The 25,068-nt window shown below is 38.3% G+C and overlaps 1 protein-coding gene across 2 annotated transcripts in view; it reads right to left on the bottom strand.

Moving 5' to 3' along the window:
* LOC106087481 (uncharacterized) overlaps nt 1-25,068 on the bottom strand; it is a 78,971-nt gene that overhangs the window by 16,845 nt on the left and 37,058 nt on the right. Inside the window, exons 1-2 of one of the 2 annotated variants that reach the window (XM_059368651.1) lie at nt 13,841-13,865; nt 9,143-9,172 (exon numbers count right to left, since the gene is read on the bottom strand). The gene's annotated coding sequence lies outside the window, so the exon portion shown is untranslated. Of the gene's footprint in view, nt 1-9,142; nt 9,173-13,840; nt 13,866-25,068 lie in introns of those variants that run through there. The other variant, XM_013252532.2, reaches the window with a different exon arrangement.

The following is a 25,068-nucleotide window of genomic DNA, read 5'->3' as shown; positions in this document are numbered from 1 at the left end:
ACCAGAGCCCTTTTTGTCAACACTAATCTCACAATTGCCAAAAAATCATCTTCCTACTGAACATTCTCCTACAGTAGTAAAAGTCGCTAACGTCCAGGTATTTAGCCTCATTTAATAATTGTGGCCATATTCACCACATTTCAGCATGCCGAGCTCCCTCAGCCTGAGCGCTACCTTAAATCTACAGTGCGGAATACGGAGCTCATTTGCCTACACTTTCTCGAATTCCTCAGTACGAATCCTCCTATTCATAGGCTTTCCTCATACCAGTGCACCTTTTCTCAACACTAATCTCACAATTACCAGTAAATCATCTTCCTACTGCACATTCTCATACAGGATTAGACGTCGCTAACGTCCAGGTATTAAGCCTCATTTAATAACTGCAGAGTGATCCCTTCCAGAGACGGGAATTTTTCTCAACCCATTCCTCTTAGGCTATCTTTGGTCAAGAGGCTTCGAAGGCAATCCGTGGTACATATTTTTCAGAAGTAAAAGACGCAAACGTTCAGGTAATTAGCCTCATTAAATAACTTCAGAGTGATCCCGTCCAGAGACGGGAGTTCTTTCTCAATCCATTCCTTGTAGGCTATCTCGACTGTTCCAAAAGAGTGGTTTAAGAGACTTCGAGGGCAATCAGTGTAATAGGTGCAATGCTGAATCGGAAGTTGAAGGTAAGTCTAACAGATGCTGGGCATTTGGAAGATGAGCAAAATGGGACCAAGTATATTACACTTTAATGTGATCCGACTGATACTAAAATTTGCATGGCTCAACACACATGACTAATATACGCAATTGGTGATTTGAGGATCAAGTTGATAATGGCCTTGGGGGTAGTATTATTTACTCTGCCATATGGTCAAATTCACTAGTTGAACGGACCTATTGAAAACTTGGAAACTTAACAGCATGGGGGAATAGGTACTAGACATCAGGGATGAAAGAGGCTATGTATAGGGAAATACCGCCAAGGATCGGAAAGGAAAGTATTGGGAATCTAAATTGCAACGAAAATCTATTCAATAACACAACAGCACACAGTGGTTGAAACATCGAAAACATTGAAAATCAGATCATAACTATTTAACTGTTGACCTTAGCCGTATGCTTTCAGGAAACGTTCTTGGTCCACATCTTTAATCAAGGTGTTAATATTGTATTGGATATTAATATTGAAAACTGCTATAACTTTTGGTCTACTGAACCGATTTGCATAATGTAGGACTCTGAAGAAGAGCTGTTTGATGTTTTCTAGCCAGCGACAGCAAAGCGGTAGATCTCTTAAACGACTAAAGATATAGACACGATTTAGCTTTTACGTCAAATTCTTAACGTGAAGCTTAAACATTTACGGAGTTTTTAAGGATACACTGAAAAAACCAAGGCAAAATTTGATATTTTAAAATTAAACTATTCATTAGATCATCCCATACCACAAGGGAGATAATTTTTTGCAAATAGAGAAACGCATGCCCTCCATTTTGTTCCTTTTGGTTCCAATAAGCTATATACAAAATACCATTTCCAAGCTACAGAAAGCAATTTTCGATCGGTCGTCTTAAAATCTGGTACATGTATGTTTATCGATCTAGAGACGAAGCCTATTGAAATTGGAAAAATCAGTTCAGATTTAGATATAGAATGTGAATATTGAAAAGGATGCCAAGTTAAATTTAATGTTGAAACATAATTAAAATGTTTACCAATTTATATGCAGATCTCAGTTGACTATTTAACAAAACAGTTTGATACAAAACTCTATTATGGTTTTGTGTTGTGATCTGATGTAGTTTTTATGTCGTAAACAAAACAAAAATTACTTTTGGGAGTTGTTGTTTTCGCACATTTAAATAACTACTTTCTGTCGGACATTTCTTAATCGCGTAAATATTACCAAACAATGTATGTGCCTTAGAAATGCTTGCCGTATTTTCTAGTGCCTAGCATCCATGTGTCTGTTGCTCTAATGATTTTTGGTATTGGACATAACAACATTTTTGTTCCTAAGGCGAAACTTTAAAAATTATCACTTTCCTAGTTGACCATCCGCACTCGACATAGTAGCTCAATATATTGACTCTTTGCCTAGTCAAGACAAAAAAAGAACGAATAATCATTTGAGACTAACGAAACAATCAAATAGTTTTTGGTTTTACAACAAAAAAAAGGTAATTGACCGTAGGCGAAGTTGCTAAAAAAGCTACGTTTATTACTAACGTTTGATACGTCGAAGAGAAACGTTACACGGTACAATAAAAGAATACAATAAAAGAAAAACTTCGAAATAAAAGTATTTTGCTTGCCGTAAAGTCCTAAACCTTTTATTTTTTTTTGCGTGCACTATATCCAACTTTGGACGTCGTGGCAGTACGGGTTATCGTTAAATGATCGCCATAATATTTCGTATTTTGATTATTACAATCGATCAAAAAGAAAAAAATTGGTGTTTTGCGTTAAAAAAATTGTTTTTTGGGACACTCTACTATTCATATCTCGTTAAGTGTACCTTATGGCATGGTCAATTATCCATGTTATTTCAGATCTCGCCAAGATCTTTGTTTAAAGTCCTAAATCGGTTCAGTAGATTAAAAGCTATTACCACTAGAGGTTGGAGAAGTCGACAGAGGTTAACTTTGACACACACTGTGTTGAAGGTATGGTCCAATAACGTCATTTCCCTGATAACCAATGTCCTCCTGTAGAACATTTCTTACCGCTCATATCTACAGATAAAACAGTTGTGGATTTTTATCCATTTTTTTGCCTTTTGAACCACTTTGCGACGCAAAGTGGCAGGAGGCACTTTTCCATTATAGACTTAAGTTCAGCTTGTCGGAGCACAGAATACTGTTGTCCGACAGGCTAACATACGAGCTGCAATGTAGGATAATTTGTTACTAGGCCTGTCAGTTAGCGATAAGAAATAGCGAGGGCATAACAGCGCTCACGATTCTATGTTTTCGTACCTTACCTAACCTTTACTACATTGGGATTGTAAGTGGACCAAATGGGTGACTTTTGATACCCTCCACCATAGGAATGGGGTATACTAATTTCGTCATTTTGTTTGTAACCTCGAAATATTCGTCTAAGACCTCATAAAGTGTATATATTCTTGATGGTCATGACATTTTAAGTCGATCTAGCCATGTCCGTCCGTCTGTCTTTCGAAAGCACGCTAACTTTCAAAAGAGTAAAACTAGCCGCTTGTAAATGGGCCATATCGGTCCATGTTTTGATATAGTTGCCATGTAAACCGATTTGGGGTCTTGACTTCTTGAGCCTCTAGACGGCGCAATTTCTATCCAATTTGGGTGAAATTTTGCACGACGTGTTTTGTTATGACTTTAAACAACTGTCCTAAGTATGGTTCAAATCGGTTCATAACTTGATATAGCTGTTATATAAACCGATTTTAAATCTTAACTTCTTGAGCCACTTGAGGGTGCAATTCATATCCGATGTGGCTGAAATTTTGCATGAGATGTTTTGTTATGACTTCCAACAACTGTGCTAAGTATGATTGAAATCGCTTTATAACCTGATATAGGTGTCGTATAAACCGATCTTGGGTCTTGACTTCTTGAGCGTCTTATCCGATAGGGCTGAAATTTTGCATGACATGTTTCGTAATGACTTCCAACAACGGTGCGATGTATGGTTTAAGTCGGCCCATGTTTTGATATAGCTGCCATATAAACCAGGCTTCAATCTTGACTTCTTGAGCCACCGCAGAGCGCAATTTATATCCGATTTGGCTAAAATTTTGCATGAGGTGTTTTGTTATGACTTTCAACTATTGCACCAAATATGGTTCAAATCGGTCCATAACCTGATAGAGCATATAAACCGATCTGGGATCTTAACTTCTTGAGGGCTCTTTAGAGGCGCAATAATTATATTATAAATTTTGCACAACGGCTTCTCTCATGACCTTCAACATACTTGTCAAATATGGACTGAAGTGGTTTATAGCCTGATACAGCTCCCATATAAACCGATCTCCCTATTTTATTTCATGAGCTCCTAAAGGGCGTAATTTTTATTCGATTTGGCTGAAATTTTACACAATGGCTTCTACTATGGTCTCCAATATTCAATTTAAATATGGTCCGAAATGGACCATTGCTTGATATAACTTCAATAGAATAGCAACTCTTTTCCTTTATCCTTTATTTGCCTAAAAAGAGATACCGGGAAAAGAACTCGACAAACGCGATCCACATATAAGATTCGGCCCGGCCGATCTTAGCACACTTTAATTGTTACACAGAGACAATAAATAATTGGAACATGTGTGATTTTGGTACTATGCTAATTTTATTTAGGGTCTAAAATTTCGTTTTTTGTCTATATGTGGTTCAATTATTGAAGCCTTATGAAAAATGAAAAATATAATTTCATCAATAATTATATGTTCGCAAATCTTTAAGCGGTCATGTTCGTATCTTAAGTCTTAATGGTATACCATTGAAGTTTGAGTAGAAATTAATGACGATCGTTTTGGGAACACAACCTAAACTTTGGCATCGAATCGAATTGATATACTTAAACTACAGTGACCTTAAGAAGTAGTAATCAATTGCCCATTGTGGCTTCTTAAGTAGTCGAAAACAATTTGTACATTGGTAAATATGGACACACCATCAATTACAAGCTCTCCAATATGTTGATTTCAAAATAATAAAAAGAAACGAATTGAACTTGAAATATTTGTAATGAAATCAAAGTAATCACCAGGTGTATTTAAGTGTTTAACGGCCGCTTATGTGAAATATCCGTTTCCGCTGTGCTTTACTTGGCATATCTCTGCGAGTATATCTATGTAATTACAAGTAACTCCATACAAAAGTTACAATTACGCCTACATTAAACTCCCTGTACTGGCTACATAGTATGTTAAAAGAACAATTGCAGTGGGAAAATAGCAGCTATTAACTGCTAATGATATGAGTATAAATCAAGTCTTGCCAACTCAGTGGATTTTAGTATGCTAGTACAAGTATTTTCATTTATCAAGGAAACTTTTAGAATATTGTTTGGGAGAAACTTCCATTCATGGCTACAACAAAACCTAATTATATTATGAGAGCATATACATAAATTGAAGCATAACAAGTTTAAAGGCATTAAAGTACGTTTGCATTGGCCACAAAATCCGCATTTATGGCCTATTCATACAACAAGTTAAAGGCTTTAAGTTCGGCCGGGCCGAACTTTGGATACCCACCACCCAGTGTATATATGTAAACCACCTTTCGTAATAATCCGGTGAAAAATGCATACTTTATGCCTCCATAGCAGCTTAATCGTCCGATTTGGACCAAATTCGACACGGGAATTGAGAGGTCATTGTTCAACTTTGTAGATCACAATATTGGTATTTTTGGTAGCCATATCCAAATATAGACCGATCTGAACCATATACGACACGGATGTCGAAAAGCCTAACATAATTCACTGTGTCAAATTTCAGCGAAATCGGATTATAAATGTGCCTTTTATGGGGCCAATGTTTTAAATTGAGAAATCGGCCAATATCCAAATATGAATCGATCTGGGCCAAATTGAAGAGGGCTGTCGAAGGGCCTTACATAACTCACTGTCCCAAATTTCGGCAAAATCGGACAATAAATATGTCTTTTATGGCCTAAGACCTTAAATCGGTAGATCTGTCTGTATGGGGGCTATATCAACATATAGTCCGATAAAGCATATCTTTGAACTTAACCTGAACCTGCCTATGGACAAAAAAAGAATCTGTGCAAAGTTTCAGCTCAATATCTCTATTTTTAAAGACCATAGCGTGATTGCAACAGACAGACGGGCGGATGGATATTGCTAGATCGCCTTAGACCAAGAATATACACATATACTTTAAAGGAAAATATATATACTTTAAGGGAAATATTTTAAGCCGGAAATGGAAATGACAAAATTAATATACCGCCTTTCTGCATGTTACAGCAAAAATTTGTGCTGTTTGTACTTACAAATTTCTCTGAGTGTACACTATTCTGAAACGATTTTGAAGGTATATCGAACAAAAGTCTTATAAGGATGCTACACCCAAATCTTTGTTTAGAAAAAAAAAACTCAAACCCAACTCACATCCCATTCTGAACCGATTTTATTTCAACAGGCAGAAATGCGCAGATAAATAAAACAAGGAAAAAGGCATTAAGTTCGGCCGGGCCGAACTTTGGATACCCACCACTTTGATTATATATGAAAACCCCATTTCGTCACAATCCTTTGAAAATTGGATAACTTAAGCACCCAAATTCGGCACGGACATTGAGTGGTAAAGGGTGATTTTTTTGAGGTTAGGATTTTCATGCATTAGTATTTGACAGATCACGTGGGATTTCAGACATGGTGTCAAAGAGAAAGATGCTCAGTATGCTTTGACATTTCGTCATGAATAGACTTACTAACGAGCAACGCTTGCAAATCATTGAATTTTATTACCAAAATCAGTGTTCGGTTCGAAATGTGTTCATTCACCGTTCAGCGATGAGGCTCATTTCTGGTTGAATGGCTACGTAAATAAGCAAAATTGCCGCATTTGGAGTGAAGAGCGACCAGAAGCCGTTCAAGAACTGCCCATGCATCCCGAAAAATGCACTGTTTGGTGTGGTTTGTACGCTGGTGGAATCATTGGACCGTATTTTTTCAAAGATGCTGTTGGACGCAACGTCACTATATGGTACTATTCAATTTTGTAGAACAAAATATTGGTCTTTTTGGCAGATATATCCAATTATAAACCGATCTGAACCATATTAAGGTCGGATATCGTGAGGCTCAGAAAAACCCACTGTTTCAAATTTCAGCGAAATCGCGTAATAAATAAAGCTTTTATGGGTTTCAGTGCCCTTATCGGGCAGGAGGTCTTAACCTACTCCCTGTTTCAAATTTCAGCGCAATCGGGTAATAAATAAAGTTTTTATTGGCTTCAGACGCCTTATCGGCAGATCGGTCTATAAGGCAGCTATATCTAAATATAGTCCGATCTGAACCATATTTAGATAGGATGTCAGGAGGCTGAAAATAACTCACTGTTTCAAATTTTTGCGAAATCGGGTAAAAATTTAGCTTTTATGGCCTTCAGGCCCTTTATCGGAGATCGGTCTCTATGGCAGCTATATCTTAATGTAGTCCAATCCGAACCATATTTAGATCAGATGTCGGGAGGCTTAAAATAACCCACTGTTTTAAATTTTTTGCAAAATCGGGTAGTAAATAAAGCTTTTAAGGTCTTCAGACCCTTTATCGGGAGATCGGTCTATATGGTAGCTATATCTAAATATAGTCCAATCTGAACCATATTTGGGTCAGTTGTCGGGAAGCCTCAAACTACTCACTGGTTCAAATTTCAGCAAAATCGGAGCTATATCCAAATATGGTCCGATTTGGTTTACGACGATCCGAAATATATATACTTTGTAGGGTCGGAAATTGATATTTCGATGTGTTGCAAACGGAATGACTAAATTAATATACCCCCTATCCTATGGTGGTGAGTATAAAAATTAATTATCACCAAATTTCGTGATAAACGCTTAATTTTTAGCGGTGGTTATCCCTCCTCCTTAAGCCTAGTACTAATTTCATTCATTGCCTATTAATTGTTGGCGAATTATGTTACATTCTATTGGACGACATAACACAAACAAAAGTCAAACAAAGCCAGAAAACAAAAGCAACTATGATGAAACTGAGTTACTTGGACTCACTTCGTGAGCATTTAATTACGTTTGCAATGATTGAAGCGAAATTTGTTTTGGCGCAGCGACATGTCACTGACATTTTGCTCAAAAATCTCTGTACCACTTTCGCGAAATTTGTTCACATTTCCCGTTTTTTATACCCTCAACCATAGGATGGGGGCATACAAATTTCGTCATTCCGTTTGTAACACCTCGAAATATGCGTCTAAGACCCCATAAAGTAGGGTGATTTTTAGCTGTAGAAAAGTAAAAAAAAAACAAATAAATTTCAGAAAAATGCATGAAATTTTTATTTGAATCGATAGTACGGTCCATATAATTTAATGTTTGAAGATAATGTCATGCAAATGTTGACCGTGATTGCGCCTCAAATGGTTCATCCGCTTAGTCCAATTTTGGCATTCTCTTTCCAACATTTCGGCCGGCATCTCACGAATAAATGCTTCAATGTTGTCTTCCAAGGCGTCAATTGAAGACTTAGACATGAGCATTAGCATAGCCCCACAAAAAATAGTCTAAAGGCGTTAAATAACACGATCTAGCCGGTCAACTGACCGGTCCCGAACGTGAAATAAAATGTTCACCAAACTCGCCTCTCAATAAGGCAATTGTTACGCGTGCTGTGTGGCATTTGGCATCGACTTGTTGAAACCACATGTCATGCAAGTCAACCTGTTACATTTTGGGCAAAAAAGGTTGGATATTATCTCACGATAGCGCTCACCATTCACAGTTACGTTACGATTCGCATCATCTTTGAAGAAGTACGGTCCAATGATGCCGCAATCCCATAAAACGCACCAAAATGTGACTTTTTCTGGATGCATTGGATGCTTGGGTGAACATTTTATTTCTTGCAATGCTTGGGTGAACATTTTATTTCACGTTCGGAACTGGTCAATTGGCCATTTAGATCGTGCGTTTTAACGTTTTTTATGTTAAAGCTCATATCTATACAGACAGCCCGCTTCAATTGACGCATTGGAAGACAACATTAAAGCATTTATTCGTGAGATACCGTACGAAATGTTGGAAAGAGTATGCCAAAATTGGACTAAGCAAATGGACCATTTGAGGCTCAGTCACGGTCAACATGTGCATTGAATAATCTTCAAACATTAAATTAAATGGACCGTACTATCGATTGAAATAAAGATTTCATGCATTTTTTTGAATTTATGTGTTTTTTTTTGAAAACTTTTCAAAAACTCTTAAAAAATCAGCCTTTATAACGTTTTGCTTGTGACCCTTTACAACGTTTTGCTTGTGACCCCAGAGGGAGAGATCAGGAATACAGACTTTATAAGGTCACAGATGGATTCTTTGAGGAGTTACAATTGAAAAGACTAGATTGGAGCCAATAGTGGATCCAATCTATGCTTCGAAGATGATAAATGTTCACTTACCAATGAAAATAACAAGTCGGTTTTTTAAATCTGTAAAAAATAATTTTAGTCAATAAAGATATTTGATAAATATAAATTTATATCTGAATTGATTTAGGTTGTTACGAAAATCAAGAATATATCTGAAACTATTATATCAAAACTATTGCTATCCACAGTGTATCCTATCTATACTACTAAATTTCTCATTAACATTTCATTAAGGAACAGGGAATACTTCTATTATATCAATGAGAGCAGTCCGAAAAATGTCTAAGCTCAATGATAAGGGGCCTCCTTTTTATTGCCGAGTCCGAACTGCGTGCCGCTACCTACGCCATCATGCCATGTTAAAACTTCTCTACAAAGTGGTGTCGCTATGCGGCACTTTGAGCTTAAACATTAATTAGCCTGCGCTCATGGATATGATAGAAGTATCCCCTGTTCCTTAATGAAATGTTCATGGGAAATTTAGTATAGCGACAACACTTGGTAGAGAAGTTTTAAAACGGCAGAATAACTCACCAATGTAGCCGCCGTTAGTACGAGGATAACCTCAGCTGAAATTTTTTCTGATGTTCAAGCCGGGGTTTGAACGCAGGCGTTTGGGGTCACCAGGCGGACATGCTAACCTGTGCCCCACGGTGGCCTCCATCTATCTATTAATGTCTTAATCTATACAAGCCCTCAATACACCCATATTACGGGGTGTGACACACACAATGACAAAGTTTATTTACTTCTGAGAACATAGAATTATTGAATGGATATCTTCACTTATACAATATATAAAAATTAATTTGTGTTTGTTTGTCTGTTCCGTATAGACTCAAAAACGGCTGAACCGATTATCTTAAAATTTTCACTGATGGAAATAGGGTACTACATTTTTTGATATCCGATGGGTGAGCGGACTCTCCCCCTTACCCTTATTTTCAAAAACTCCAGATCTCGGAGAAGGGTGGTGCGATTTAAGCGAAACTTTGTGTGCTCTCTAATAGTAACCTAAAAACAAAAATTTGGTATCCAAATTTCGTATGGGGTACCTAGGGGCGACGCCCCACACCAAAACCTACCAAATATATATATGGAACAATCACGACATTATGGGACTCAAATGAAAGGTATTTAAGAGTAGAATAAGAATCTGATACCCAAATTTGGGACCAAATGTTTGGGGGATCAACCCAACACCCAAAATACCCCTAAATCGGACATATTTACTGACCATGGCAATATGGGACTTTATGTATTTACGAGTAGAATACGAATCTGATATCAAAATGTGTGACCAAGTGTTGAGGGGGCCGTCCCGCCCTAAAAACAGGACTTATTTACTGACCATCGCAATATGGGGCTCCAATAATGAATTGCTGCCACATCCACCAGCACAACCCCAAAACCGGACATGTTTGCCGACTATGCAAATATGGGGCACAAATGAAAGGTAGATCACGAATCTGATATCAACCTTCGGGACCAACTGTCTAGGGGACGTCCCACCCCCATAACATCCCCCATGGCAATTTGGGTCTTAAAGGGAGTGGAGCTCTACACAAAGCGGACATATTTGCTGACTTTTGCAATAAGGGGTTTAAATGAAAGGTATTTGAGGTTAGAAAACGAATTTGATATCCAACTTTGAGTCTAATGGCAATATGGGGTTCAAATAAATGATATTGAGAGTAGAGCACGATGATAATTTATTTTCAGGGCTAAGTGTTTGGGAGACAACCCTACTCCCCAAAACATACCTAAATCTGACATATTTACCGACGAGGTCAATGTGGAGCTCAAATGAAAAGTATTGGGGAGTAGAGCACGAAATTGATACCCATTTTCGGGACAAATTTTCTGGGGGTCCAACTTTGAGTCTAATGGCAATATGGGGTTCAAATAAATGATGGTGAGAGTAGAGCACGATAATGATTTATTTTCAGGGCTAAGTGTGTGGGAGACAACCCTACTCCCCAAAACATACCTAAATCTGACATATTGGGTTGCCTAAAAACTTATTGCGAATTTTTTAAAAGAAAGTAAATGCATTTTTAATAAAACTTAGAATGAACTTTAATCAAATATATAATTGCCATTTTGTTCGATAACCTTTTGCCATCTTCCTGGCAAATTTAGTATTCCACGATCATAGAACTTCTGGCCTTTATCTGCAAAAAACTGAACCAAGTGCGATTTTATAGCCTCATCATTGCCGAAAGTTTTACCATTTAAGGAGTTCTGCAAAGATCGAAATAAATGGTAGTCTGATGGTGCAAGGTCAGGGCTATATGGTTGATGCATCAAAAGTTCCCAGTCAAGCTCACTCAGTTTTTGGCGAGTGACCAAAGATGTGTGCGGTCTAGGGTTGTCCTGGTGGAATATGACACCTTTACGATTGACCAATTCTGGTCGCTTCTCCTTGATGGCTGTATTCATTTTATCCAATTGTTGACAGTAAACATCCGAATTAATCGTTTGATTCCTTGGAAGCAGCTCAAAATATACCACACCCTTCCAATCCCACCAAACAGACAGCATAACCTTCTTTTGGTGGATATCAGCCTTTGAAGTGGTTTGAGCTGGTTCACCATGCTTGGACCATGATCGTTTTCTCCAGTTATGATTCATCTCCAGTTATGATTCGTTTTAAAAACGGATCGAATTCATTGCGTTTAAGGTGCATATAACAAGCGTTGATTCGGTTTGTTAAATGAATTTCTTTCAATACATGTGGTACCCATATTAAAATTGACGCCAAACAAACAAATGTAAACAAAATTTCGCGCACTTTTTTTCAAAAGCAAGCCAAAAGTAACAGCTGATAACTGACAGAAGAAAGAATACAATTACAGAGTCACAAGCCGTTGAAAAAATTTGTCAACGCCGACTATATTACTACTATATTACCGACAATTACTTTTTGGGCAACCCAATATTTGTAAAAAAATATCATAAGGTTGGGTTTGCAAATGCAAATTTGCCCATGAAAATCCACTAAGGAACTGGGGCAAACTTCTCACAAATCACTGAGTGCTGCCCGATTCAAAGTTTAATGTCAATGATAAGGGGCCTCCATTTTATAGCCGAGTCCGAAGGGCGTGCCGTATTGCAACACCTCTTTGGGGAGAAGTTTTAACTTGGCATAGTACCTCACAAATGTCGTCAGTATTAGGAGGGGATAACCACCGGTGAAATTTTTTTATGTTCTCGCCAGGATTCGAACCCAGGCGTTCAAAGCCCACGTGGTCGACTAGTTTCGAACCATCCGCATGGAAGTCGATGCAACTTCAATTACCAGCGATATTTTAGTTGAGTACTAATTACGTATAAAAGCAGCTCAGGCAATGTGCACTCCACACTGCCTTGAACGTTGGCAATTGAGCAATGAGAGAGCTTCCTTAGCTTTAGGTGGACTTTTGAAGCAGCGTCCACCAGACCACAACATCACAACAGGTCTCACAACTGCTGTATACTCCTAATGCATGACACGCGGTTTAAAACCCCAAAGTTTGCCAATGGCTGTCTTGCAAGTGTATAGGGCAAGATTGCCTTTCCTGCCCTTTCCAAAACGTTTGATTTGAAGTTAAATTTCCTGTCCACCAAAACACACAGGTATAACAAAGTCTTTTTATACCCACCACCGAAGGTATATTCATTTTGTCATTCAGTTTGCAACACATCAAAATATCCATTTCCCTATAAAGTATATATATTCTTGATCAACGTAAAAATCTAAAACGATCTAGCCATGTCCGTCCGACTGTCTGTTGAAATCACGCTACAGTCTTTAAACATAGAGATATTGAGTTGAATCTTTGCACAGATTAATTTTTTTTTGTCCATAAGCAGGTTCAGTTCGAAGATGGGCTATATCGGACTATATCTTGATATAGCCCACATATAGACCGATCCGCCGATTTAGAGTCTTAGGCCCATAAAAGCCACATTTATTAACCAATTTTGCTGAAATTTTGGACAGTGAGTTGTGTTACGCCCTTCGACATCCTTCTTCAATTTGGCTCAGATCGGTTCAGAATTGGATATAGCTGCCATATAGACCGATATGCCGATTAGGGGTCTTAGGGCCATGAAAGCCACATTTGTTGTCTGATTTTGCTGAAATTTGGGACAGTGAGTTGTGTTAGGCTCTTCGACATTTTTCTGAAATTTGGCACAAATCGGTCCAGATTTGGATATAGCTGCTATATAGACCGATTTCTCAATTTAAAGTCTTGGCGCATTTATAATCCAATTTCACTGAAATTTGACACAGTGACTTATATTAGGCTTTTCGACATCGGTGTCGTATATGGTTCAGATCGGTTTATTTTAAGATATAGCTACTAAAAAGACTTCTACTTATTAATATTTGGTCCATATCGGAAAATATTTCGATATAGCTGCTATGGGGCATAAGGTATGTATTTTTTACCGGATTTTGACGAAAGGTGGTTTACATATATCCCGGCCGATACGGGATGACTATGGGCGCCACACAGGCTGGAACTTTGAGCTCCGACTTGTGTGGTGCCCATCGTTATCACGGAAATGTGGTGGGTATCCAAAGTTCGGCCCGGCCGAACTTAACGCCTTTTTACCTGTTAAGAGATGGCTTTTTAAGAATATGAGTGATCTCCTTGAAGGGAAGATGAGCTGAATGTTGAAATACTCTTTTCTGGGAATTTGTTCTATTTTAAAGCACTACAACCGTGGTATACTTACTCCAAATTTTTCATCTCCAGTTATGATTCGTTTTAAAAACGGATCGAATTCATTGCGTTTAAGGTGCATATCAAAAGCGTTGATTCGGTTTGTTAAATGAATTTCTTTCAATACATGTGGTACCCATATTAAAATTGACGCCAAACAAACAAATGTAAACAAAATTTCGCGCACTTTTTTTCTAAAGCAAGCTAAAAGTAACAGCTGATAACTGACAGAAGAAAGAAATTGCATTCTTTCAGAGTCACAAGCCGTTGAAAAAATTTTTCAACGCCGACTATATTACTACTATATTACCGAGAATTACTTTTTGGGCAACCCAATATTTACCGACGAGGTCAATGCGGGGCTCAAATGAAAACTATTGGGGGGTAGAGCACGAAATTGATACCCATTTTCGGGACAAATTTTCTGGGGTCTACCCCTTCCCAAAAACACCCCACAAACAGCAGTTATTTATTGACCATCGTAATAGAAGGGCACGATGCGAACATTTCTTTCAGTAAAAATCATATGGGATTTAGATAAAGGTATTTAAATGGTTTAACCGTTAGCCAAGCGATAACATACAAATACAATTTTCGTAGCATAGTATTTCACTAAAAGCTCTTTAAATGTCGAAAATAAATATTTAAAGGATAATTTTGTTCCATATAAAGTAAAAGAAGGCGCAGCGGAGCGGGTTGGTTCAGCTAGTCTTAAAATAAAAACCAACATTAATTAAGATGAACGGAAAATTAATGATGAAAATAATGTTACACATTTCAGTTCAGTGTTTTTAGAGGACGGTTTGAAATGATGTTATGTTTTCACCAATGATAATATTTTCACACGTCGAACATATAGAAAAACGAATGAAAACATCGCTAATGAAGTGTTTATCTAAGATATAGGAAAACAAACAAAGACAAAAAATATGGAAAATGACTGTAGCTTGGAGCACCATGAATGAAAATTACATGAACAAAAAAAGAAAATGTAAACTTTGAAGTGTATGATGAGGGAAACAATTCACCTCAGTGTGATTTCCATTGAAATGTATACGCACGAGCGCAGCACAAAACAAAGAGGCTCAAAATGCTGTCTCACTACAAATGAAAGGAATTTCAATAAATTATGTCTGCATCTGGGCGTTGGGGCTTTTTGAAGAAATTAAGGTATTTTGTTATTACAAAAACTTAAGATAAGTATAGTCTGTCTGCAGCCATTGAAGCAAAATGTCTTCAATTTAATTTTTTGTTAATTACTTTGTGAAATGTTGTTTCAACTGCCAAGTGCATTTTGTTTATTTACTGTAAAGCTCTAGGGCACTGTAAGATGCTCCCTTGTTTTGTGGGATTTAATCAAGCATTGTCTGGCTTCGGGTTGGGGACTACAGACTAATCTGATATCCAATCAACCAGCATTTTCATATGTTCATCAGACTTAGATTAACGAACTTGCAATCTCTGGCCAACCATGAATCTCCAGAAGACCATGATATTTTGCTGCACCACATATGTTGCATCTTCTTCACACAATGAAAAAAAAAATGGGAAAATCTATGAAACAAAAAATAACAGACCCAAAAGCAAACGCCAACAAATAATTAATGAAGTGGAAAGTTCATTGTCTTGATGAAACGAGGAGCTTGAAGCTAACAAGGCGGGGGGCCTTGGTGTGTAAACAAATGTCGGAACATAATCAGGTGCCAGTAACAGTATCAGAGGCTTGGGATATGCACGAGTCCAATGGCATCAGATCATGTATGAAAGATGTTCAATTTCCGACTGTAAAAAAGTGAATTTGCATACAAAAGTCAGGAATTCAATGAAAATGTGAATGGAAGAAAGAAAAACGTCCCCAAATGAAGGGTGACGAGAGATTTCCGTCATTGTGTGTGAGCAGCATATAGCCACCGGATTGAATATGCTGATGGTAGTTAGGCAAGCTTCAAATTAATTGTGGTATAATGATAAGGTGTTGTTGAAGTTGCGTAGAGGTTCTGGGAAGCAATTAAAATTATGAACAATGCTTTGCCACAGATCTTTCGATATGATGTTATTGAACTTTGTACTGACTGGTCTAACTAATACTAACTTCGTCCTTAAGGCGAAAGCCACAACATATTTAACGCTGCGTTGAAAATGTACAAGGATAAGGGGAGGAGAACAGCGGTCCCATGCTGTGAACGCCGCATGATTTTGTGACCCCACCCAAGTGCTCTATCTTGTTGGCTAAACCACAAGTCTCACTCGTCGAGATCGCCATGACATGTCACTCTCTGATTAAAAACAAGCTGATTGTCTAATGAATGCATGCTACGAGAAAGTGTAGAACGCCATGGCAAGCAGAAAGAGTTCCACTTTTGGACCTTACATGTCTCACTCGAAGTAAGGGCCTAAATCGGCGGATCGGTCTATACAGGGGCTATATTAAGATATAGTCAGATATAGACCATCTTCGAACTTAACCTGCTTATGGACAAAAAAAAAGAATCTGTGCAAAAATCTCAGCACAACATTTCTGTTTTTAACGACTGTAGCGTAATTTCAACAGACAGACGGACGGACATGGCTAGATCGTCTTAGATTTTTACCACGATCAAGTATATATATACTTTATAGGGTCGGAAATGGATATTTCGATGTGTTGCAAACGGAATGACAAAATATACCCCCATTCTTCGGTGGTGGGTATAAAAAGAAAACCTGAATGTTATCAAAAGTATTAAAAAAATCATTAAAAATTACCATCCTATTAACCTATTTGGTCATCCAATCCAATTAATTATTAAAATTTCTACACCTACAAACCACTGTAAAAATGTAATAGACAAACTATTTTAGTACATTTATGGGTGCGTCAATAGTTATAAAAACATGAGCCAAAAAATTCATAGCACCGATTGCAAAGGGAAGTCATCCGCAACTTAATTTCGTAAATTTAGCCAATATGGAATTAATTTACACCAATTCAATGAAAACGAAATATTTAAGCGAAATGATTCAGACGATAATCGAATTATTATTAAAAGACGATGAAGAAGAAGACGAAACACATAACATTACGCAAAAGCATAAACAGATAGATAAACAAACCAACACTTCTTCACAAAATGTTGAACGTACAGAAGCGACCATAAAAATATTCAACGTTTGCATTATAAACAAGTAAGAGCGTGCTAAGTTCGGCCGGGCCGAATCTTATATACCCTGCACAATGGATAGCATCTGTCGAGTTCTTTGCGCAGTATCTCTTTTTAGGCAAACAAAGAATAATGAATATGGGCGGAGGAGGAGGTGGAGCTTTATCAAATTATAGTCCAATTCAAGGCTCAAGAAGAAAATCGGGAGATCGGTTTATATTGGAGCTGTGTCAAGCTATGGATCGATTCATACCATATTGCACACGTATGTTGAAGGCCATAGGAGAAGCCGTTGTACAAAATCTGTGCCAAATCGGAAAGGAATTGCGACTTCTAAAAGCTCAAAAAGTCAAGACCCAAGATCGGTTTATATAGCAGCTATATCAGGTTATGGATCGATTTGAACCATGTTTCGCACAGTTGTTGGAAGTGATATCAAAATACTATGTGCAAAATTTCATTCCAATCAGATAAGAATTGCGCACTCTAGAGGCTCAAGAAGTCAAGACCCCAAGATCGGTTTATATGGCAGCTATATCAGGATATAGACCGATTTGAAGCATGCTTGGCACAGTTGATGGATATCATAATAAAACACGTCGTGCAAAATTTCATTCCAATCGGATAAGAATTGCGCACTCTAGAGGCTCAAAAAGTCAAGACCCGAGATCGGTTTATATGGCAGCTATATCAAAACATGGACCGATATGGCCCATTTACAATACCAACCGACCTACACTAATAAGAAGTATTTGTGCAAATTTTCAAGCGGCTAGCTTTACTCCTTCGGAAGTTAGCGTGCTTTCGACAGACAGACGGACGGACGGACAGACGGATGGACATGGCTAGATCGACATTAAATGTCACGACGATCAAGAATATATATATTTTATGGGGTCTCAGACGAATATTTCGAGTAGTTACAAACAGAATGACGAAATTAGTATACCCCCCATCCTATGGTGGAGGGTATAAAAATAAATGAAATGGTGCGAGCTAAGGAGAACGGCGCTAGCACAGCACGTATCAATTCGAAAACGATTGGTTGTCTTTGATGAAATTCCATTTCACCCTACAATTCAGCTTAGGGGAATATTAAGCATTATTGCGCTTACTAAATTGCTACGACGCATAATTAAAATAATAAGAAAGTAGTAGGGATTGTAAAAATATGACGTTTAGTGTGGTGAATAATTTATGAGTAGCCCAGGGGCTTGTAAAATTTTTGAAAGAAGCAAAGTAAATATTGACGTTTATATAGAGCAGAGTTCCATTTTGCAAGCGGCGATAACTAGCCTCACATATTTATTTGTTTATGATTTATTGATAATTTTGGTAAAAAAAATATTATATTTTCTCATTGTCCAGCAGAGTTCCATTTTGCAATCGGCGATAACTAGCCTCACATATTTATTTGTTTATGATTTATTGATAATTTTGGTAAAAAAAATATTATATTTTCTCATTGTCATTTGAAAATTGATGATAAATGCTACACTGCTGAAATAAATTGGCAAAACAAAATGTTTTTATACCCACCACTGAGTGATGGGGGTATATTCATTTTGTCATTCCGTTTGCAACACATCGAATATCCACTTCCGACCCTACAAAGTATATATATTCTTGATCGTGGTAAAAATCTAAGACGATCTAGCCATGTCCGTCCGTCTGCCTGTTGAAATTACGCTACAGTCTTTAAAAATAGAGATATTGAGCTGAAACTTTACACAGATTCTTTTTTTTGTCCATAAGCAGGTTAAGTTCGAAGATGGGCTATATCGGACTATATCTTGATATAGCCCCCATTTGGGTCTTAGGCCCATAAAAGCCACATTTATTATCCGATTTTGCTGACATTTGGGACAGAGAGTTGTGTTAGGCCAGTCAACATTCATCTTGAATTTGGCCCCGATCGGCCCAGATTTGGATACAGCTGCCATTTAGACCGATCTCCCGATATAAGGTCTTGGGCTCATAAAAGGGGCATTTATTGTCCCATTTAGCCATAATTTGGGACAGTGAGTTCTGTTGGGCCCTTCGACATTCTTCTTCAAATTGGTTCAGATCGGTGCTGATTTGGATATAGCTGCCATATAAACCGATCTATCGATTTAAGGTTTTGGGCCCATTTATTATCCGATTTCACCGAAATTTGGGAGAGTGAGTTGCTTTAGGCTCTTCGACAACTTTTTTCAATTTGGCCCAGATCAGTCTAGATTTGGATATAGCTGCCATATAGTACGATCTCTCGATTTAAGTTTTTGGGACCATAAAAGGCGCATTTATTGTCCGATATCGCCGAAATTTGGGACAGTGAGTTGTGTAAGACTCTTCTATATTTTTCTGCAACTTGGCCCTAATTGGTACAGATTTGGATATGCCTGCCATAAAGACCAATGTCTCGATTTAAAGTCTTGACCCCATAAAAGGCGCTTTTATAATCCATTTAAAAGATTTAATAAACCTCTTCAGTGTCCACGATTGGGGGTTTTTTTTGAGAAAACGCAAACAAATTTTCTTCGCTATTGTCTTCTTTGTTTTTTCTTTGTACAATCGTCATAATAATTTCATAAATTTACAGAAGGTGTCATTGTCAACATAAAGCAACACTATTAAATTAATAAAAAGTTTCATTTCTTTGGTATAAATAAGTTGCCAACAGCAGCTGAAGTGACAAACGAAAGTCTCATAATTTATGTGTGGATGTCTTTATATTGAAACGCCAGCAAAGACGATTTAAATTGAGAAATTAATTAGTTTACATTACCACCTAATCTTAGGTAACCAAAAAGCGATTTTGATGCCATAAAAAGCCACAATGCGGCGACCGCATGTTTGGGCAATGGAAATACCATTAACATGCCTTTGATTTGTTTCAGTTATTGGTCCATTCAAAACCAAGTAACCGGGTTTTTTCTTCAATTTTGCTTAGGGAAATTGCAGCAGAGCAGAGTAACAACAACAACAATGAGTCTTATTTGTCTTTGTTATTTCTGTGGCGGCTGCTGTTTGTTATGGCCATTGTTTTAGGTCTTGTTGGGTTTGCTGTTGAACCAATGGAGTTGATGCTTTGTCGACAGTGTGTGTCGCCTGTTAATGAATGTGAACTTTTTTTGGGTATCTCCACTGAGATCAGCTTTAATCCATTCATCCACCTGAACTATAGAAAACAAAGCTCCATATAATAAAAACACCTAAACTTTTTTAAAAAATTTCATCATGACAGTGTTTTTTTATTTTGGTGAGTTCGCAACATTGGCAAATAATGCGAAGATCAAGTTTTTTAGCTGCTTTGGAATTTTGAATAAAATTTTTGTTTACATTTTTCCACTCAACTGTGTGTCACCAAAACGTTTGTGTGAAAAAAAACGTTTAACAGTCCATATTCAAACTGCAATACAGACATGGGCAAAACAAATCGGAAAAGAATGTCAACAATATACAAAATTTTTGATTGTATGGTAGCCTACGAAAAAGTTGTGCAACCGAAAGATAGGTCAAACATATGTACGTCCTCTAAATAACCAAACTCGATGAATTATTGCGAAACATCCGAAAAACAAGGCTTCCGGAGGCCACACTAAACGGAAAGCTTTTTAGGGTAGCATATGAAAAATTGATCAGCCACTAGATGGGTTAACTTAAACTTAATAAATCATTATCTGACGCTAATTGTGGTTAATCTGGTCAAGGACAGAATTCCATCGCCAAAAAATAGTATTCGTCAGTGACTGATAGAATTGAAAGAAATAGACTGCCACCAAATATTTACAAGAGCTTTACTTTACTTTAATTGGCTATGACAGAATATTTGTTCCACTAGCCGAACGTAGAATAGCGTTCCAAGCGCCTCGATCTTCTGCGCTCATTGTAAAATCTCTGACACCAAGTCGAGGTGTCTCCCACAACTTGATCTTATCTTCGGGCTTTTGCTCTTCCCGGTTTGCGTGTACCACCGTGTTTGCCTTCAAAAGACTTCTTTGCTGGAGCTTCTTCATCCATTCTGACAATATGACCTAGCCAACGCTGCCGTTGTATTTTGATACGTGTAACTATGCTATCGTCGTCATACAGCTCATACAGGTCGTGGTTCATACGTCGCCTATATTCTCCATTAACGCAAACTGGTCCATATATTTTACGAAGAATCTTTCTCTCAAATACTCCAAGCACTGCCTCATCTGCTTTCACAAGTACCCATACTTCAGAACCATATAACAGCACGGGTAGTATCAGTGTCTTGTGTAGTGTAATCTTCGTCTGTTGAGAGGTGGCCTTGTTTCTAAACTGCTTACTTAGTCCAAAGAAGCATCTGTTTGCTAATCTCAAAACTGGTGTCATTCGTTTCGGTTACGGCGGTGCCGAGGTAGGTAAAGTTACTGACTGTCTCAAAGTTGTGGTTCCAAACTTTCTCCATTTTCTTTATCTGCTCGGTTGTGCAAGGCTTTTTGGGAGTTGAAATCATCCATTTCGTCTTATCTCCATTTACTGTCAGACCCAATTTCACTGACTCTCTTTTGATTCTTTCAAAGGCTGCAGTTACTACTTCCGGTGACCGACCTATGATATCGATGTCGTCGGCATAGGCGAGTAGCATGTGTTTTCTTGTGATTAATGTGCCATATCTATTCACATCTGCATCTCGTATAATCTACTCCAGCAGGATATTAAGGAGATCACACGATAGACTGTCTCCTTGTCTGAAACTTCGTTTGGTATTACAATAAATGGTTCGGAGATATTCTTTCCTATTCTTACTGAGGAACGCGTATCAGCAAGTGTCATTCTGCAGAGTCTTATTAATTTTGCAGGGGTACCAAACTCAGACATGGCTTGAAATACCTTTGAACGTAAAGGCGGCTTTGTAGTGAACAAAGAGATGTTAGGTGTTGATTTGTCCTTCTCGGGTCTTTTCCAGGATGTGGCGCAGTGTGAATATCTGCTCTAGGGTGGATTTGTCAGTTCTAAAGCCGCATTGGTAGGGCCCAATTATCTCATTGACTTTATATTTTAATCTTTCACACAGTACGCTCGAGAGTATCTTGTATGCGATGGGGAGGAGACTTATTCCTCTGTAGTTGGCACATTCCGTCTTGTCTCCTTTCTTGTATACGGGACATTGTATGCTGAGGTTCCAATCATCGGGTATCCGTTCTTCTAGCCAGATTGCGCAAATAAGCTGATGCATACGCCTTATCAGATTGTCGCCTCCGGTCTTAAATAGTTCTGCGGGTAACCAGTCAGCTCCTGCTGCCTTGTTGTTCTTTAGTCGGGTCACTGCTACTTGAACCTCATTCTGACTATGAGGTAAACATTCTATACCATCAACAGAGCAGGTTGAAGAAAACGGTTCACCACAAAATTGTGCGCGATGTCGAAATGTCTGTCCAACGGAAGCAGTTGGCCAATGGCCTTCCATAATATCGTATGGAGTACACCCATATGACTCCCAATAAACGAGTAATAGTTTGGCCCGTTCTGGTTTTCGAAAAATATCTTTCGTTTTGGGGTTTCGAAATCCGGAACAAGCCTGATTGTATACATCAGGATTTTCAACTCAAACTTGGGAGTTGCTATGGTCGGACGGTGGATGACAAGGGGGCGCCTCACCAAAGATGGTCAAAAGGTATCGCATATATGAACGATATCTGTGATGCTAGTCCAAAGGCAAATTTATGTCGACGATTAGTGAGATTATGGAAAAGTCACTGAAGACTGTAACTGCAGAAAAGGAGAGACGACGAAGCCAAGCAAGCCCAAAATGTTGCTTTTCCTATCTCTGGACGGTATTTATCTGCAATTGCTAAATGAGGAGACGTCGAAATCACGAGATGGCTGAGGTCCATAACCAGCCAGATTTAAATTGATGTTGAATATGCAGCATATTGAGGTTCAATGCATTTTCAGGAACATTCCGTGAAGGCTCAAAGATGTTGTGAACAATCTAAACTGGCGTTGGCTCGAAATGGGGCCTGAATCCGCGGATAGTCCACTAGTTCTACAGGAGCATAATAAAACCAATGCTTACTTACTTCTTAGCAGTGTAGTGGACCGGGATGAAGAAAGAAAGAGGACAATGTAAGAATAATTCAACACGTTCATATAACATGTTGTCCTGGTAAAGCCATAGCGATGAGGACCACGCCTACTTGGGCACTGGAAGCTTTTTTAGATATCCGACACATAGACATACGGCTTAAGAGTGATGTAGCCTCTGCGGCTTGGAACCTAAAGGCGACGAGAGAATGTATAGAGGATAGGAGCAGCTCATACCATTGAGGATAGGAGCAACTCATACCATTGAGGCATAATCGAGGCGACGATAGAAAGCCTGGAAGGAATGGAAGAAGATCGGATGCCTGAGATGAGACTTGAGGTTGAGTGCTAGGCACTGCTGCCAACTGCATAGTCTTGGATTGACCGAACACTGGTTACTTTTTAGTATTTAGAGCGCACAACAAGCCGATTACTGGCTTAGGCGTATGTCCATAGTAGTATGGGGCGGATTAATACCTTTTTTCACCTGATCTAGGTTAGGATCCTTACCTTTTAGAAGTGTTATAACATCCCTCCTTAGTCATCTTCCGTAATAGGTTATTTATAGTGGTCACCCATAGGAGTGGCGATAAAATGCCCCCCCGTGACAATGCTAGAGACCTTGAATTTCACAAAATTTAGGTTATGTGGCGTCCTGGTAGCCGAGATGGTAGCATGTTCGGATTGCCAGAGCGGGGGTTGTGTGTACGATTCCCACCAGAGGCCTTGGTCTGTCGCTAATGTGGTCTGTCGCTAAAATTGACTTAAAATTGTCTAAATGAATCTGCAAAGGACTGCAACTCTTATCTAGGTTAGGTTAGGTTTAGGTGGCAATCTGCCATCAGACTCACTTAGACGTTTTCGTCCATTGTGATACCACCGGAACAGAAGAAGTAGGATGCCTTCTAGTTCCTACCGTTGAATCATCCAGATCGCTTTAAAAAGCCCAATAACTTGCAAATGTTCACATCGGCTAAATCAGACAGGTTCTCAAAGAAATGAGAACTCCTTCTCGATGTTCTGAATTAATGTAGCCATGTCCGTCCCTCTGTCTGTCGAAATCACTATAGAGGTCGAACGCGTTAAGCTAGCCGCTTGAAATTTTGCACAGGTGTTTAGTATCGATGTAGGTAGTTGGGGATTGCAAATGTTCCATATCGGTTCAGATTTAGATATAGCTTCCATACAAAACGATCTCCCGATTTGATCTCTTGAGCCCTTACAAGCCGCAATTTTTGTCCGATTTGGCTACAATTTTGCATGTTTTGTTATGACTTTTAACAACTGTGCCAAGTAAGGTACAAATCGGTCTATAACCTGATATAGCTCCCATATAAACCCGATTTCATTTCTTGATCGCTTACAAGCCGCAATTTTTGTCCGATTATTCTGAAAATTTGTATGCGATGTTCTGTTACGACTTCCAACAACTGTGCCAAATACGGCAAAAATCAGTCTATAACCTAAAAAAGCTCCAATGTAAACCGGTCTCTTGATCATCCTTGTTCGATTCCGAAAAACTTTAATTTTTGCTGGTTTGTCAGAAGTTTGGTATGTAGAACAAAATTGTTTAAATTTTTAGCAGAATCCATAGTAGTGGGTTCCCAAGATTCGCCCCGCCCGAACTTAACACGCTTTTACTTGTTATACCCTTCACAATATGATGGGGGTATACTAATTTCGTCATTCTGTTTGTAACTCCTCGAAATATTCGTCCAAGACCCAATAAGGTATATATATTCTTGATCGTCATGACATTTTAAGTCGAACTAGCCATGTCCGTCCGTCCGTCTGTCTGTCGAAAGCACGCTAACTTTCGAAGAAGTAAAGCAGGCCGCTTGAAATTTTGCACAAATTCTTCTTGTTAGTGTAGGTCGGTTAAGATTGTAAATGGGCTATATCGGTCCACGTTTTGATATAGCTGCCATATAAACCGATCTGGGATCTTGACTTTCTGAGCCGCTAGAGGGCTCAATTCTTATCCGATGGCTGAATTTTGCATGAGGTGTTTTATTATTTCTTTCAACAACTGTGCTAAAAATTAGTTCAAATCGGTCAATAA

This window comes from Stomoxys calcitrans, chromosome 5 (genome assembly GCF_963082655.1).
Source record: "Stomoxys calcitrans chromosome 5, idStoCalc2.1, whole genome shotgun sequence".
Classification (NCBI taxonomy): domain Eukaryota; kingdom Metazoa; phylum Arthropoda; class Insecta; order Diptera; family Muscidae; genus Stomoxys; species Stomoxys calcitrans.
The sequence above is the reverse complement of the archived record's forward strand: the minus strand, read 5'-3'. Positions and strand labels throughout refer to the sequence as shown.